Raw genomic sequence first — 14,801 nt, forward strand, 5'->3', positions numbered from 1 at the left:
CCCGAGTGAAATACTGGCTACCAGAGGCTAGGGAAAATAGGGGAGAAGTGGGTATGTGAAGAGATTGGTCAGTGAGTACAAAGTTACAGTTAGATGGAAGGAATAAGTTCTGGTGTTTCATTCCATAGTATGGTGACTGTAGTTACCAATATTGTATTGTATGTCTGAAAATAACTAGAAAAGAGGTCTTTGAATGTTCTCACCACAAAGAAATGATCAATGTTTGAGGTGATGGATATGCTAATTACCCTGATATGCTCATTACATAGTATATACATGTATCAAAATATCACACTGTATCCCATAAATATGTGCAATTATATGTTGATTAAATATAAGAATAAAACCTTTAATAATAAAATATTTTAACATTTAAAAATAATTAAAATAGCAATAAAATAATCTCCTGTATTTTGTTCTCCCTCCAGGAAGGCACACCACTCAAGTTCAAGTCTGTGTCTTCAGGACACGTATTTTCCTTTCCTTTTTTTTTTTTTTTTTTTTTTTTTGAGATGAGTCTCACTGTTTTCCAGGCTAGAGTGCAGTAACACAATGTCGGCTTACTGCAACCTCCACCTCCCAGGTTCAAGCAATTCTCGTGCCTCAGCTTCCCAAGTAGCTGGGTTACAGGCACCTGCCACCACGCCCAGCTAATTTTTGTATTTTTTAGTAGAGACAGGTTTACACCATGTTGGCCAGGCTGCTCTCAAACTGCTGACCTCAAGTTATCCACCCACCTCGGCCTCCCAAAGCGCTGGGATTGCAGGCATAAGTCACCGCACCCACCCAGGACACTTATTTTCTTATTCCCTTCCCACTTCTATCCTTTCAATCATCACTTGGATGCAGATAACTCCCGTATCAGTATTTCCAGTCCTGGATTCTCTTCCTACATGCCATATTATATTTCCATCTACCTGCTGAGTACCTCTACTTGGATGTCCCATCAATAACTCTAATGTTACAAACCAGATAAAATGAAGAACATGGGTTCTGAAGGCAGAAAGACCTATATTCAAATCACGACTCTGGCATGTATTAGCTGTGTGGTCTGAACCAAGTTATTTAACCACTCTCAGTTTTAGGCTTCTTGCCTATAAGATGGAATAATGATAATGCTATGTTTGTGTCTCCCCAAAATGCACATGTTGAAATCCTAACAACCAAGAGGATGGTATCAGGAGATGGGACCTTTGGGAAGTGGAACCTTCAGGAGGGATGAGGACAAGAAAAATGCTGTGGTCTGAATGTTTGTGTTTCCCCAAAATGCAAATGTTAAAATGTTAAGTGCCAAGGTGATGATATTAAGAGATGAGATCTTTGGGAGGTGGGGTCTTTGGGATTCACTAAACTGCCCTCATGAATGAGATTAAAAAGTGGCCTGAGAAAAACCTCTTACATATTCCACCATGTGAAGCTACAGTGAAAAGACTGCCATCTATGAATCCAGAAGTAGGCTCTCATCAGACACTGAATTGACTAGCGCCTTGATTTTGGACTTCCCAGCCTCCAGAACAATGAGAAATAAATTTCTATTCTTTATAAGCCATTCTGTGTATGGTATTTTGTTACACAGCCTGAATGGACTAAGATAATATCTGTAATGATAATATCTGTAAAAATAATAATAATCTGTTCCTCAGGTTGAGTAGTTGGCTTATATATGGGTATTCATCATAGTATTTCCTATATTTTTATACATGCCTTAGGTAGGTCAAAATGAAAATAGATTAGCCAAAATGAGGGACCATTATACTTCCTTATTAAGGGCGGACATGTCAATTTACTGAAATTGAGCATATGACATATTGCATGACAAATATTTACTGAGTGTTCATCTTATACCAAGCACTGGAGACAAAAGTATGAACAAAACAATTACAGTCCCTGCCCTCAAGGTGTTTCAGTGTAATAATGTCAGCCTTATTATTATCTCCTGCCTATTACCAGCTCCTCCTCTTGATTTCATTATTTCTTTTATTGATCTCGATTACTCAAGCTCAAAGCCTCGGAGTTGTTTTGGCTCATCTCTCCTACTGGCCCCCGTATCAGGACAGATGTAGTCTCCTTTTCTACAGCATTTCTCTATCCCATTCTTCTCTTCCTTTTTCACTGTCAGGACTCTAGTTCAGATCCTCTAGTTCAGCTCTAGTTCGGACTCTAGGTCATAACCTATTGCTTCTTCCTGGCTGAAATATTAGCCTCTGCTGCCAGATTAATCTTCATGAAAAGCCACCCTAACCATATCACTCTTCACCTCAAAAACCTTCAAGTGGTTTATAATTGCCTTGTGAATTATTTCCTTATTCTGTCATTTAAGGCTCAGACTACTGTCTTTTACAAACTCAGCCAAGTAAGTCACTGGCATTTAGTAGGTGCTCAATACATTTTTTATTTTTATTTATTTTTTTGGCGGGGGATGGCATCTCATGCTGTCGCCCAGGCTGGAGTGCAGTGGTGTGATCTCGGCTCACTGCAAGCTCCATCTCCCAGGTTCACACCATTCTCATGCCTCAGCCTCCCGAGTAGCTGGGACTACAGGTGCCCGGCACCACACCCGGCTAATTTTTTTTTTTATTATTTTTTTTTTATTTTTAGGAGACACAGGGTTACACCATGTTAGCCAGGATGGTCTCGATCTCCTGATCTCGTGATCTGCCCACCTTGGCCTCCCAAAATGCTGGATTACAGGTGTGAGCCACTGCACCCAGCCTCCATACATATTTTTAAATGTATCAATTAGTCAACCAATGCCTTTCTATAACCTGCGCTTGCAAATTATTTCTATGTCTTCGCTCATGCTGTTCTACCTCTATCAAATTCTTTGAGGTTCATGTTAAAATTCATTTGAACATTCCCACCAGATGCGGTTCTTCCAAAGTAACTCTTGTCTGTTCATTTCAATGAGCAGAGATTATCAAAAGCAGTTTATTTTCACTGTCACAACTCATCCACAAGGACCTTGATCAGTACGTTACGCTAAGAATACTACACCGTCCACTACATTGATAATAACGTGCTGATTAGACCTGTTGAACTGAAAGTGGCAGATGTCTAACTAAGGCACATGCATATCAGAGGGTGGAAGATGCACTCTGGGAAAATCCAGGGTCATGACATCTCAGTGAATTTCTAGAGATCTGCAGTAGTCTGGAGCATGTTAAAATAGCCTCTCCAATGTGAAAGGCAAGTTGCTTCGCTTTGCACCCCTACTAATACATGATGTAACCTATTCCTGAGCTATCCAGAAAGGCTACCAGCTCTGCACACGGCCCAGAGCACAAAAAGGCTCTTCAGCTGGTTTGGGTTGTAGTGGATACAGATCTACCACAGTGGCCTTTTGACCTCAGCAGATCCAGATAAACTCAAGATGACTGCAGCAGATAGAGGTTGATATGGAGCCTCTTGCAAGCTCTAATTGAAGACTCATAGTTGGTTACTGCATGGCCCACCACCAACCATACAGTGCCCTTGTGCTAACCTTTAAGATATTTCAAAATATGGTAAAATATACATAAAATTTACCATTTCAACCATTTTAAGTGTATAGTTCAGTGGTGTTAAGCATATTTACATTGTTCTGCAATCATCACCACTATCCATCTCCAGAACGCTTTTCATCTTGCAAAACTGAAACTCTTTACCCACACAACAGTAACTCCTGATTTTTCCCTACCCTTGGCCCCTGGCGATCATCATTCTACATTCTAATGCTATGAATATAACAACTCTAGGTACCTCACATAAATACCATATGATCATATAGTATTTGTCCTTTTGTGAATGGCCTATTTCACTTGGCATAATTTTCTTCAGGTGCATCCATGTTGTAGCATATGTCAGAATTTTTTGCCTCTTGAAGGCTGAATAATATTCCATTGTATGGATAGACCACATTTTGTTTATCCATTATTTCTCCAGTGGACAGTTAGGTTGCTCATACATTTTGGCTATTGTGAATAATGCTGCTTTGAACATGGGTGTGCAAAAATCTCCTTGACACCTGGTTTCAATTCTTTTGAATACACACCCTGACATGGAATTGCTGGATCATATGGTAATTCCATTTTTAATTTTTTGAATAAAACTTACACTGTTTTTAATGGTGGTTGCAGCGTTTTACATTCCCACTAACAGTGCAAAAGTATTCCAATTTCTCTGCATCATCACAAATACGTGATATTTTCTGGAGGATTTTGGTTTTAATTGTTTTTTTTTTTAATATATAGCAGCCATCTTAATGGGTATGAGGTGGTTCCCTGTGCTCATGTTAAAAAGATGCAGAGGATGCCCGCATCTTCTGCATAGCCCAGAAGCACTCAAACATCAGAAGGAAGTGAGACACAAGAGATCCCCCTGGAAAGTCGAGGCTGCAGTGAGCCATGATCATACCACTGCACTTCAGCCTTGGTGACAGAGGCAACCCTGTCCCAAAAACAATAAAGAGAGAGAGAGAGCTCCCACTGAAGCATATGCTAAAGGTCCAACTGACTTGCATGAGAAGTTGGTTCAGATTCCCATGCCTTCTTCCAGTGTTCATCAATGCCACCTCTCCCTCGATTCATACTTAGTGTTATAGGGCATTTAATGCACCTAGTTCACAAAAGAAGAAAAAGTTCCAGCCTGGTTTACATATGTTTCTGCAAAATAAACTCAAAGCAGCCAGAAGTGGAATGCTGCAGCATTACAGCTCTGCTCCGGAGTGGCCACCAAGGATGGAGGGGACTGAACTTCTCCAGGTGGGCAGAACTGTGCAGTTTTTCTAGAAACTTCAATACCTTGAAGGATAGATGGTCACATATACAGATTGATGCCAATTAGAAGTAGGTGACCAGCATTTTGTTCAATGCCCAGGACTTGGAAGGAACAAAATTTGAGATTGGCCATGAGAAATAAGGAAAATATTTAGGGATGGATCTTTCAAAAGAGCCCAGAGTGTGAAAATACTTGTGTCCCACATAAAGACTCACCATACGGCATTGCTTCAGTGATGTAGTGACATTCTCAATAACTATAGAGACAGGATGATCCATTTTATGGCACCTCTTATTATTATGCTTTCTTCTTCTTCTTCTTGCCCACTCATTAATTTTGTAAGCACCTAATTTCTTGCAATAAATTCTGTTGGTTTAAAATACTGTTATGGATGGAACGTTCATGTTCCCCCAAAATTCATTTGTTGAAACTCTAACCTCCAATATGACTGTATTGGGAGATAGGACCTGCTAGGAGGTGATAGAGGTTAAATAATGTCATAAGAGTCAGGCCCTAATCCCATAGGATTGGTGCCCTTATAAGATGAGGAAGGGACAACAGAGCTCTCTCTTGGTCATGTGAGCAGACAGCAAGAAGGTGGCTGTCTGCAAGCCAGGAAGGGAGCCCTTGCCAGAAAATGAACTCTGCCGGACCTTGATCTTGGACTTCCCAGCCTCCAGAACTGTGAGAAATAAATTGTTGTGGTTTAAGCCACTCAGTTTGTGGCATTTTGTTATGGCAGCCCTAGGTGACTAATATAAATACTTAGAGTGGATTTTCTTCCTCGTACTGATTTTGACCTAACACAGATACATATCACAATATAGCTTTTATGAAATCTAAATACTTCAGATTTCACGAATTTATGAGTACAAAGACAGTCACATGAATATTAACACCTAAAATCTCACCAGCCCGAAGCCTCCGTCTTCATGACAACGTCCTGTTCTTCCTAATATTCCCTAATAAATATTTCCAACATGTATACACAAGCCAATCCTGGTGGGTCCCTGCAGTTTTGTCAGCTGGCTCAGGATTCCATTGCAGTAGTCACAGAAAGACCTAAAATATGCTGCTCCTCTCTACTGCCACTGTAGCTGTGGGGAATTTGCAGGACGTAATGTCAGGGAAGCTAAAAGGCTGTCTCAGCTCATGACTCAAGAATCGAACTCACACTCATTTTGGAGAATTCCCCATCCAATGATGTTCACTTCCTAAAGTATAAGAGTTTTTTCTTTTCCCATCATGGTGATCCAAGCTGGGCCCACCATGACAGCTCCATTCTGTGCAAATTCTTGACTGGGACTTAGCTTCCATTGCGGTTAGTCACTGCCATTGCCAATATTGTTACTTTCACTGTGGTTATAGTCTTTAATAGTGCTGAAAACATGCTCTCCTCAATGCCTGTGAAATCGCAAAGCTACCACTGTACCCCAGTGCCAGAGATATGCTCACTGCAGATATTCTTGAGAAGCGAAAGTTAGGACATTCTTAAGTAAGGGTTTGCCCCACAGCAGAGTTTCTGGGTCACCAAAGTGTCAGAGTCCGTAGGCCTTCCATTCATGCACATTGTGATTCCCCATGAGGTGCATCAGTGGGATGCATTCTAAAATCAGTAAGCCCATTGTACTAGAGCCTCCACTCTCCCTCTGACATCAAAACTTGATGCTAGAATTTGCTTTTCATGGTTATCCCATTTGCAGTTGTGATGAGTTTATCACATTCTTTGGGTGGAGTCAGGACCTTTGTGGGGCAGATGATATGCAGCCTGCATTACAGACTGTCTAGTTCTTCAGATAATTGCAAATATCTGTTCAGGGTCAATTTTTATAAATTCAGAAAGTTCTTCAGCTCCTGTGAAAATAATTGTATTCCAATAGACCCATGGTGGCGTGGTGGGGGAGGCAGGATTTTTCCTAACATCCTGGAAGCATCTGAACCCCAGCTCTAGTCCAGTTAAGACTTCCTGTCACATTTTGAATAGTGAAAGATTAGAAACAATAGCAAAAATAAATGGAATTATTAAATAAAGTGTGGTGTGGCCATATATACAATATTATATAGCCGTTACAATTTTTTCAAAGAATACTCAATGACTGGCCGGGCGTGGTGGCTCATGCCTGTAATCCCAGGACTTTGGGAGGCCAAGGTGGGCAGATCACGAGGTCAGGAGATCGAGACCATTCTGGCTAACAAGATGAAATCCTGTCTCTACAAAAAATACAAAAAATTAGCTGGGAGTGGTGGCGGGCGCCTGTAGTCCCAGCTACTCAGGAGGCTGAGACAGGAAAATGGCGTGAACCCGGGAGGTGGAGCTTGCAGTGAGTGGAGATGGCACCATTGCACTTCAGCCTGGGTGACAGAGCAAGACTTTGTGTCAAAAAAAAAAAAAAAAGTACATAATGACTTAGAAAAATGCTCATAGCAAAATTTTAAGCCAAAAACCTGGATACAATAGTGTGTATACAATATGACCTAAGTTCTGTTTCAAAATGTGTGTGCGTGTGTGTGTGTAAAGAGAGAAAATAGAAAAAGGAATAAACAGATACAACAATTACATCTGGGTGGTGGGTTTATGGTTGATTTTAATTTTAAGTTTTAAAAAATATTTTACAAATATTCACATTGCATATTTTAATAGTTATAAAGAACAAGTATTTTTTAAAAGTAATTTCAAGCCGGGCACAGTGGCTCATGCCTGTAATCCTAGCATTTTGGGAGGCTGAGGTGGGCAAATTATTTGAGATCAGGAGTTCCAGATCAGCCCGGGCAACATAGTGAAACCCCATCTCTACTAAAAATACAAAAATTAGCTGGTAGTGGCAGGAGCCTGTAATCCCAACTACTAGGGAGGCTGAGGCAGGAGGATCGCTTGAACCCGGGAGGCAGAGGTTGCAGTGAGCCAAGATACTGCCACTGCACTCCAGCCTGGGCACCAGAGCGAGGCGAGACTTCATCTCAAAAAAAATATATTAAAAAAGGCATCTCAAAATAAAAACCAATCATATTAATCACAACATAATGTCATGAGTCAAAACAAAAATTTTTGTAGAGAATACTGTTCTTAGCAAATCACAAATTAGACACTGATTAGTTGATAGACCCTCCTAAAATTTCAATTCAAAAATAATCTTTCTGAGCAGTTATTTTTCAAGAACAAAATCAGGCATATTTGCCATGAGGAAACAATAAAAGCAAATATCCCAAATGTATAACAATAGCTGGAAAAAGAAAAGAGGAGGGCGTTTCCTCCTGATTTGTCAAGTTCTTGGCAAGGCTGTTTTTATAACACCACAATAAAAAAAAAAAAAAAAACAAAGATTTTTCTATGAGTGCAATTGGATTTAAAGGAATGTTTTATGGTGCTTTAAAGACAATATTCTATTAAAATTACTCAAATTAACTTTTAGTAATACATCTGAAATGCATCTTTGGTATTTGGGTAACAAACATATATTTGATACTTAAGAAAATAGAATTTATGTAATTAACAAAGTCTTACCTTAACCCCACCATCTTTTTAATTTTGATATAGATTCTAAGTATTGGGAAAATGTATATGAATATGGATCTTTTCACCAGGACAAGCTCAGATTTTTAATAAACAGATGTTTAAAGTTATTCTTGGGTTATATTAGGGTTTTCTTGTGGAGATAATGAGTAATTTCAAATGCTGGCTCTGCAAAAATATTCTTTCTTCTCTTATTTGGCAGAGAGAATATTTCTGTAAACAAAAGCAGTGAAGAAGATTTGTTCGAAATGGTGAAATAACATAACTATTTTATTTGGATCTAACTTACTGAGAACCACCAAATGTTTGCATTTGGATTAGGCGGTAGCTACTGACTATTGCCACTGCAAAGACATTCTTAAAGCACTTAACATGGCACAAATCCCATTATTTTTTGGTAGAGCAGATCAAGTTTATTTTCAGTGTTTTGTTCCTCATGATTCAGCCATTTTGCAAGGATAATCGATACTGTGGTTTGAATGTATCCCCAAAATTCAGGTGTTAGAAACATAATCCTCAATGCAACAGTGTTGAGAGATGGGGCCTAATGATGATGTTTAGGTCATGAGGCTTCCCCTCTCATGAATGGATCAATGCTGCTATAAAAGGGGCTTGTGGGAGTAGGTTCTCTCTCTCTCCTGCTCTTCTGCCATGTAAGGACACATCATTCCTCCCCTACAGAGGACACAGCATTCAAGGCAATATCTTAGAAACAGAGAGACTAGGTCCCAATCTGCCGGCATCTTGATCTTGGACTTCCCAGCCTCCAGAACTGTGAGAGAATAAATTTCTGTTCTTTATGAATTACCAAGTCTGAGGTATTCTATTATAGCAGCACAAAATGGACTTATAACAATAAGGAGAAAGAATTAACTTATAAATGAATTATATTGCAAAAGTTATGTTGTAAAAAGCTTGTTCACTGCTCCAACTTCACAAACGATGGCTGTTTCTAGGTCCTTCTGCAAACAATGGTACTAATCCTGCTACTACCTACACTGTGTCTAACTCCAATTTATAATATGTCTACAGCAAAATGCATAGGAACTGGCATGACCTTGCATTTTAGGAACAGACTTCCTCCCTCTATCTTTGAAACAAGAGGAGGCACTTCTGCAAACTCCAGAGTGGTGGTGGACTGGGCAGCTCTCAAGTGGGAGGGGTGCCATCAGAGGTGGCTTCTCTTGAAGACCTACAACAACTCTTTACCTTTACTTTGTAGGCTAAAAGAGTCATAAAGCTCTTTAGATTCCATGGTCTGTGCAGACTGTGAAACACTATCCTACCAGGATATGGGGTTACGTATATATATAAGAAGTGGCTCCTCTTATTTCTAAGGTAGAAGGAGGCGGTCTGTTCCTAAAATGCAAGATCAAGCCAGTTCCTATGCATATATATGTAACCCTATATTCATATACATACCTATATATGTATATCCATATCCATATATATGTCTCCATATATGTATATCCATATTCATATATATACACACATACACATAACCCTGTATCCATATATATATCAAATATAAATACATGTATCTCACTGTTTTTATAGTTATATATAGAATATAATCATGTCAACACAATAATGTGTCAATGAAGGATGCATTTCCTTAGCTTACTGCTCCTGATTTTCATGGTCATGTTTGTCAGCATTTTTGTATTCATTTTGGTCTTGGAAACAGTGAACACAAAAGATTTTAAGAAAATTTACAAGAGTAAAACATTAAATAGAGATAATTATATGAACTTTTTTAGAATATTAAGAAAAAATGGATCTTACTGTAGTTTAACTGATAATATTCTTGTCCACTTTTGAAATCATTGTTTTAAACTTTAAAAGTTTTGAATTAAAGAATAAAAGAGAAGAGAAATGAGAAGGGACTCACTCAACAATGATTTCCCCATGACCTTATATTTAGAGACTCGCCTTTGTATGTCCAGAAGCCCTGAAAACCAAAGTAGGACAACGGAATGGACAATAAACTGGGCAATAGAACTTCCATTACTAGAAAAGTTTTAAAATTACAATATCCTTAATAGTGGTATAATGAATAGTATTTGTCTCTTTGCAGGACACATAATGCTTATAAATCCCAAAAAGTAGGTTAAATGTATAAAGAAAAATAGTTTTCTACAGTAATTTCTTACCTTGATTCTCATTCACTTGGGTTACTAGTGACCCTGACATAAAATAAAAGCAATTTGTTTTAATGTTAGGAAGAGAAGCTTGCTAGAAGACTGTGACAATGCTCAGTGACTGTTTTAAGATATTTATCAATGACATCAAACACCTGACTCTTTAGGGCTTTGAAAGAGGAAGCTTCTGCTAGCCAACTTATTGGCAGTGCCTCTGTGAGCTTCCCTATAGCTTCCAATTTCTGAAGTGTCTTCAGTGCTAGTTCCCAATCCTTAATTTTAAATATTTTTCCATTCCCATCATCAGCACACTTCAACTATGATTCTTAAACATCAACAGTCTATTTTTAGAATTGTGCACATTTTATTGTTTTCTTTTTCCTCACTATTTAATACACAGTTGAAAAATGGAAATTCAAAAAAGTGTGTGATTGAAACTAAAGCTAAATGCCTTATTATGTTTAATTATTTATATCTGCTACAATTGTCATATCACTAGTGATATGGTTTGGCTGTGTCCCCACCCAAATCTCATCTTCAATACCCATGTGTTGTGGGAGGGACCCAGTGGGAGGAAATTGAATCACGGAGGCAGATCTTTCCCATGTTGTTCTCGTGATAGCAGATAAGTCTCACAAGATCTGACGGTATCATAAGGGGGAGTTTCCCTGCTTAATCTCTCTCTCTTTGCCTCCTGCCATCCATGTAAGACCTGACATGCTCCTCCTTGCCTTCCACCATGACTGTGAGACCTCCCCAGCCATGTGGAATTATAAGTCATTGTATTAGTCCATTTTCGCTTGCTGATAAGGACATACCCGAGACTAGGCAATTTACAAAAGAAGGAGGTTCCTTTTTTTTTGTCTTTTGAGATGGAGTCTTGCTCTGTCTCCCAGGCTGGAGTGCAGTGGTGCAATCTTGGCTCACTGCAAGCTCCACCTACTGGGTTCATACCATTCTCTTGCCTCAGCCTCCCGATTACCTGGAACTACAGGTGTCCCCCACCACGCCTGGCTAAGTTTTGGTATTTTTAGTAGAGACGGAGTTTCACACTGTTAGCTAGGATGGTCTCAATCTCCTGACCTCATGATCTGACCACCTCGGCCTCCCAAAGTGCTGGGATTACAGGCATGAGCCACCGCACCCAGCCAAAAGAAGGAGGTTCTTACAAAAGAAAGAAGGAAGCTCACAGTTCCACATGGCTGGGAGGCCTCACAATCATGGCAGAAGGCAAGGAGGAGCAAGTCATGTCTTACATGGATGGCAGCAGGCAAAGAGAGAGCTTGTGCAGGGAAACTCTGATTTTTAAAACCATCAGATCTTGTGAGACCCATTCACTATCATGAGAACAGCATGGGAAAGGGGCACCCCCATGATTCAATTATCTCTCACCAGGTCCCTCCCATAACATGTGGAAATTATGGGAGCTACAAGATGAGATCTGAGTGGGGATATAGAGACAAACCATATCAGTCATTTAAACCTCTTTCATTTGTAAATTGCCCAGTCTCAGCTATGTCTTTGTTAGCAGCATGAAAATGGACTAATAAAAGTAGTCTCATTTTTCTATTACTAATTATTAAAAATAATTGCAAAATGCAAAAATATATTCAATATTCAAGTATTGCATGAACACTTCTGAACAAACCAAGGAAGCAATATAGTTTAACGTAGTATGTCAATTGGCCAGCAAGATCACCATGGGACAACTCTAAATGTGTGTTTATCAGTTGATAAGTAAAAGTTCAAAGTCTGCAAATTGAGGTCATCATAGAATGTAATAAAAGTGCAGATTGCTTTAAGTCCATTATTACCTTTACTCTTTTGTCTTATCCTTCAATCAATAAAGTGTACTTTTATTTTCTGCTTCAATCAATAATGTATATTTTTATTTTCTAAAAAAAATTAATACCAAACTTTTCGTTAGAATGCTATGTAGAATGAATACTCCTTCAATATAAATTTATCTTTATAGAGTATATAAAAATACATGTTCACATACACATACCCAAACACACACACACACGCACACACACACAGTGTTCACTGCACTGAGAGGAGGAGACATCTCTTGCAAATTGTAGCAAAGTGCATATGTTACCACTAAGATTACTAATGACTTCCTCAAATTGCTTTCTCTATAGCAGTTCAAAGCAAAAGAAATTATTATACAAAAAGACACCTGCATGTTTGTCACAAAACTATTTAAAAAATAAGCACCTGAATGTTTATCACAAAACTATTCATGATAGGAAAAATATGGAATCAACCTAAGTATCCATTCATGGATGAACGAATAAAGAATATGTGATGTATATACACAGTGGAATACTATTCAGCCATAGAAAGAGTGAAACAACGTCTTTTGCCGCAAAACAAATGGAACTGGAGGCCATTATCTTAAAAGAAGCAACTCAGAAACAGGAAGGCAAATACCACATGTTCTCACTTATAACTAGGAGCTAAATAATGTGTGCACATGCCATAGCATGTGAAATGATAGATATTGGAGACTCAGGAGGGTGGGAGGGGTGGCAGGTGAGTGGATGGTAAGAAATTAATGGGTGCAATGTACATTATTCGGGAGATGGACACCATAAAAGTCCAGACTTCACCGCTAAATAAAATAACCATGTAATAAAATTGAACTTATACCCCTTAAATTTATACACACACACACACACACACACACACACACACACACAGAGAAATGGGAGGCACTACCAAGGAAAATAATTTTATTTTAATCTTTTTGGGCTTTAAAAAAAAGAATTTTCATTTATCATTGGAAACTCTAAAACTATTTATACCCACAGTGAGTGTTTTATGTCATTTATTTTTGCTTTTTGTTTTGCTTTATTTCACCTATTTCACTAACTCTTGATAGCACAGAGGCTCCGGAGCCAGACTGCCTGGGCTTGAATACTGGCTCCCCCATTTCAGTTGTGCAGGCCTGGAACGTGCTTAACCTCTGTGCCTCAGTTTCCTCCCTTGTAAAATGGGAATTAATAACTGAGTTGTGAGGAATCAAAGAGTAATGCATCCTAAGCAGATAGAAGAGTGCCTGCCACATACTGTAAGCTCTCACAAACCCTTCTTGCTGGGCTCAGCTCCTCTTCCATTTCATTTGTCTTTTCTAGCTCAAAATAGGCAGAAACAAAAACACAGCATTTCTCATTAATGGTCCCTAGCGGTATGATGGGTGAGACAGTTAATTCATTATGCAAAGCTGACCGACAAATTGCAGACTGTGTCTCATCCTTGATTTCTGGGCACTATTATTATTATTATATTATTGCCAGCAGAAATCCCCGATATTTTTGACAGTCAAAAACAGCAACCCACCCCCTGCCCTGTCCCTTGGTTCCAAATGCCCACTCAGGTTAAGAACCACAGCAGATATTTAACCCTCCTTTTTATTGATGGTAACTAAAGTTTAAGGGAAAGTAATGGAAATTGTAGTGGATGAAGTAGGCAATGATTTTAACAACTGCTATTTATTGAGTCCTTACTGTAGTCCAGGGCTCATAATAGACTCATAAGGAGAGAAAGAAACTGAGATGAAAAAAGTAATTAACTAATCCAAGTCACAAAGGTGTCAAGGTGGTACAAGAATTCCAATTCATGGTTACCTTACTCCAAATCACATGCTCTTGTTCGTAAAAACTAAATCATTTACTGCTTTAAGTTAAACTAGGACAGCTCCATCAGTTTGACCGAAGAACAGATTTTGGGCAAGTATAAAGTTAATACAATTATGCAGTATACCTGAACAGAGCTGGTTTTGTTCACCCTGTACCCTGGACCCTTGACTTTAATTATTAGGCGGAATTCAATTTGTAGACGGTGTATTAGTCTGTTTTTACACTGCTATAAAGATACTGCCAGAGACCGGGTAATTTATAAGGAAGGAGGTCTAATTGACTCACAGTTCCACATAGCTGGAGAGGCCTGTTACAATCATGGCCGAGGGTGAGGGGGAAGCAAGGATCTTCTTCACATGGCAGCACGAGAAAGAAGTGCGAGCAAGGGAGCCAGATGCTTATAAAACCATCAGATCTCGTCCGGGCACGGTGGCTCACGCCTGTAATCCCAGCACTTTGGGAGGCCGAGGCAGGCAGATCACAAGGTCAGGAGATTGAGACCTGGCTAACACGGTGAAACCCCATCTCCACCAAAAATACAAAAAATTAGCCGGGCGAGGTGGCGGGCATCTGTAGTCCCAGCTACTCGGGAGGCTGAGGCAGGAGAATGGCGTGGACCCGGGAGGCGGAGCTTGCAGTGAGCTGAGATCGCACCACCGCACTCCAGACTGGGCGACAGAGCAAGACTCAGTCTCAAAAACAAACAAACAAACAAAGCAAAACAAAAAAAACCCATCAGATCTCATGAGA

This window comes from Mandrillus leucophaeus, unplaced genomic scaffold, assembly GCF_000951045.1.
Source record: "Mandrillus leucophaeus isolate KB7577 unplaced genomic scaffold, Mleu.le_1.0 Scaffold204, whole genome shotgun sequence".
Taxonomy (NCBI): domain Eukaryota; kingdom Metazoa; phylum Chordata; class Mammalia; order Primates; family Cercopithecidae; genus Mandrillus; species Mandrillus leucophaeus.